The sequence below is a fragment of the Rhinoderma darwinii genome, chromosome 3 (assembly GCF_050947455.1).
Source record: "Rhinoderma darwinii isolate aRhiDar2 chromosome 3, aRhiDar2.hap1, whole genome shotgun sequence".
NCBI lineage: Eukaryota > Metazoa > Chordata > Amphibia > Anura > Rhinodermatidae > Rhinoderma > Rhinoderma darwinii.
In genome coordinates, this window is record NC_134689.1 from 399,396,493 (window position 1) to 399,401,018 (window position 4,526).

Genomic DNA, 4,526 nt, shown 5'->3' on the forward strand with positions numbered 1-4,526 from the left:
TGCAGGATATAGTATAGTATATAGTATTATAGTCTGGGCAGTGTGCAGGATATAGTATAGTATATAGTATTATAGTCTGGGCAGTGTGCAGGATATAGTATAGTATATAGTATTACAGTCTGGGCAGTGTGCAGGATATAGTATAGTATATAGTATTATAGTCTGGGCAGTGTGCAGGATATAGTATAGTATATAGTATTATAGTCTGGGCAGTGTGCAGGATATAGTATAGTATATAGTATTATAGTCTGGGCAGTGTGCAGGATATAGTATAGTATATAGTATTATAGTCTGGGCAGTGTGCAGGATATAGTATAGTATATAGTATTATAGTCTGGGCAGTGTGCAGGATATAGTATAGTATATAGTATATAGTCTGGGCAGTGTGCAGGATATAGTATAGTATATAGTATTATAGTCTGGGCAGTGTGCAGGATATAGTATAGTATATAGTATTACAGTCTGGGCAGTGTGCAGGATATAGTATAGTATATAGTATTATAGTCTGGGCAGTGTGCAGGATATAGTATAGTATATAGTATTATAGTCTGGGCAGTGTTCAGGATATAGTATAGTATATAGTATTACAGTCTGGGCAGTGTGCAGGATATAGTATAGTATATAGTATTATAGTCTGGGCAGTGTGCAGGATATAGTATAGTATATAGTATTATAGTCTGGGCAGTGTGCAGGATATAGTATAGTATATAGTATTACAGTCTGGGCAGTGTGCAGGATATAGTATAGTATATAGTATTATAGTCTGGGCAGTGTGCAGGATATAGTATAGTATATAGTATTATAGTCTGGGCAGTGTGCAGGATATAGTATAGTATATAGTATTACAGTCTGGGCAGTATGCAGGATATAGTATAGTATATAGTATTATAGTCTGGGCAGTGTGCAGGATATAGTATAGTATATAGTATTATAGTCTGGGCAGTGTGCAGGATATAGTATAGTATATAGTATTATAGTCTGTGCAGTGTGCAGGATATAGTATAGTATATAGTATTATAGTCTGGGCAGTGTGCAGGATCTAGTATAGTATATAGTATTACAGTCTGGGTAGTGTGCAGGATATAGTATAGTATATAGTATTATAGTCTGGGCAGTGTGCAGGATATAGTATAGTATATAGTATATAGTCTGGGCAGTGTGCAGGATATAGTATAGTATATAGTATTATAGTCTGGGCAGTGTGCAGGGTATAGTATAGTATATAGTATTATAGTCTGGGCAGTGTGCAGGATATAGTATAGTATATAGTATTATAGTCTGGGCAGTGTGCAGGATATAGTATAGTATATAGTATTATAGTCTGGGCAGTGTGCAGGATATAGTATATAGTATTATAGTCTGGGCAGTGTACAGGATATAGTATAGTATATAGTATTACAGTCTGGGCAGTATGCAGGATATAGTATAGTATATAGTATTATAGTCTGGGCAGTGTGCAGGATATAGTATAGTATATAGTATTATAGTCTGGGCAGTGTGCAGGATATAGTATAGTATATAGTATATAGTCTGGGCAGTGTGCAGGATATAGTATAGTATATAGTATATAGTCTGGGCAGTGTGCAGGATATAGTATAGTATATAGTATTATAGTCTGGGCAGTGTGCAGGATATAGTATAGTATATAGTATTATAGTCTGGGCAGTGTGCAGGATATAGTATAGTATATAGTATTATAGTCTGGGCAGTGTGCAGGATATAGTATAGTATATAGTATTACAGTCTGGGCAGTGTGCAGGATATAGTATAGTATATAGTATTACAGTCTGGGCAGTGTGCAGGATATAGTATAGTATATAGTATTATAGTCTGGGCAGTGTGCAGGATATAGTATAGTATATAGTATTACAGTCTGGGCAGTGTGCAGGATATAGTATAGTATATAGTATTATAGTCTGGGCAGTGTGCAGGATATAGTATAGTATATAGTATTATAGTCTGGGCAGTGTGCAGGATATAGTATAGTATATAGTATTATAGTCTGGGCAGTGTGCAGGATATAGTATAGTATATAGTATTATAGTCTGGGCAGTGTGCAGGATATAGTATAGTATATAGTATTATAGTCTGGGCAGTGTGCAGGATATAGTATAGTATATAGTATTATAGTCTGGGCAGTGTGCAGGATATAGTATAGTATATAGTATTATAGTCTGGGCAGTGTGCAGGATATAGTATAGTATATAGTATTACAGTCTGGGCAGTGTGCAGGATATAGTATAGTATATAGTATTATAGTCTGGGCAGTATGCAGGATATAGTATAGTATATAGTATTATAGTCTGGGCAGTGTGCAGGATATAGTATAGTATATAGTATTATAGTCTGGGCAGTGTGCAGGATATAGTATAGTATATAGTATTATAGTCTGGGCAGTGTGCAGGATATAGTATAGTATATAGTATTATAGTCTGGGCAGTGTGCAGGATATAGTATAGTATATAGTATTATAGTCTGGGCAGTGTGCAGGATATAGTATATAGTATTACAGTCTGGGCAGTGTGCAGGATATAGTATAGTATATAGTATTATAGTCTGGGCGGTGTGCAGGATATAGTATAGTATATAGTATTATAGTCTGGGCAGTGTGCAGGATATAGTATAGTATATAGTATTATAGTCTGGGCAGTGTGCAGGATATAGTATAGTATATAGTATTACAGTCTGGGCAGTATGCAGGATATAGTATAGTATATAGTATTACAGTCTGGGCAGTGTGCAGGATATAGTATAGTATATAGTATTATAGTCTGGGCAGTGTGCAGGATATAGTATAGTATATAGTATTATAGTCTGGGCAGTGTGCAGGATATAGTATATAGTATTACAGTCTGGGCAGTGTGCAGGATATAGTATAGTATATAGTATTATAGTCTGGGCAGTGTGCAGGATATAGTATAGTATATAGTATTATAGTCTGGGCAGTGTGCAGGATATAGTATAGTATATAGTATTATAGTCTGGGCAGTGTGCAGGATATAGTATAGTATATAGTATTACAGTCTGGGCAGTGTGCAGGATATAGTATAGTATATAGTATATAGTCTGGGCAGTGTGCAGGATATAGTATAGTATATAGTATTATAGTCTGGGCAGTGTGCAGGATATAGTATAGTATATAGTATTACAGTCTGGGCAGTGTGCAGGATATAGTATAGTATATAGTATATAGTCTGGGCAGTGTGCAGGATATAGTATAGTATATAGTATTATAGTCTGGGCAGTGTGCAGGATATAGTATAGTATATAGTATTACAGTCTGGGCAGTGTGCAGGATATAGTATAGTATATAGTATATAGTCTGGGCAGTGTGCAGGATATAGTATAGTATATAGTATTATAGTCTGGGCAGTGTGCAGGATATAGTATAGTATATAGTATTACAGTCTGGGCAGTGTGCAGGATATAGTATAGTATATAGTATTACAGTCTGGGCAGTGTGCAGGATATAGTATAGTATATAGTATTACAGTCTGGGCAGTGTGCAGGATATAGTATAGTATATAGTATTACAGTCTGGGCAGTGTGCAGGATATAGTATAGTATATAGTATTACAGTCTGGGCAGTGTGCAGGATATAGTATATAGTATTATAGTCTGGGCAGTGTGCAGGATATAGTATAGTATATAGTATTACAGTCTGGGCAGTGTGCAGGATATAGTATAGTATATAGTATTATAGTCTGGGCAGTGTGCAGGATATAGTATAGTATATAGTATTACAGTCTGGGCAGTGTGCAGGATATAGTTTAGTATATAGTATATAGTCTGGGCAGTGTGCAGGATATAGTATAGTATATAGTATTACAGTCTGGGCAGTGTGCAGGATATAGTATAGTATATAGTATTATAGTCTGGGCAGTGTGCAGGATATAGTATAGTATATAGTATTATAGTCTGGGCAGTGTGCAGGATATAGTATAGTATATAGTATTACAGTCTGGGCAGTGTGCAGGATATAGTATAGTATATAGTATTATAGTCTGGGCAGTGTGCAGGATATAGTATAGTATATAGTATTATAGTCTGGGCAGTGTGCAGGATATAGTATAGTATATAGTATTATAGTCTGGGCAGTGTGCAGGATATAGTATAGTATATAGTATTATAGTCTGGGCAGTGTGCAGGATATAGTATAGTATATAGTATTATAGTCTGGGCAGTGTGCAGGATATAGTATAGTATATAGTATTATAGTCTGGGCAGTGTGCAGGATATAGTATAGTATATAGTATTATAGTCTGGGCAGTGTGCAGGATATAGTATAGTATATAGTATTATAGTCTGGGCAGTGTGCAGGATATAGTATAGTATATAGTATTATAGTCTGGGCAGTGTGCAGGATATAGTATAGTATATAGTATTATAGTCTGGGCAGTGTGCAGGATATAGTATAGTATATAGTATTACAGTCTGGGCAGTGTGCAGGATATAGTATAGTATATAGTATTATAGTCTGGGCAGTGTGCAGGATATAGTATAGTATATAGTATTATAGTCTGGGC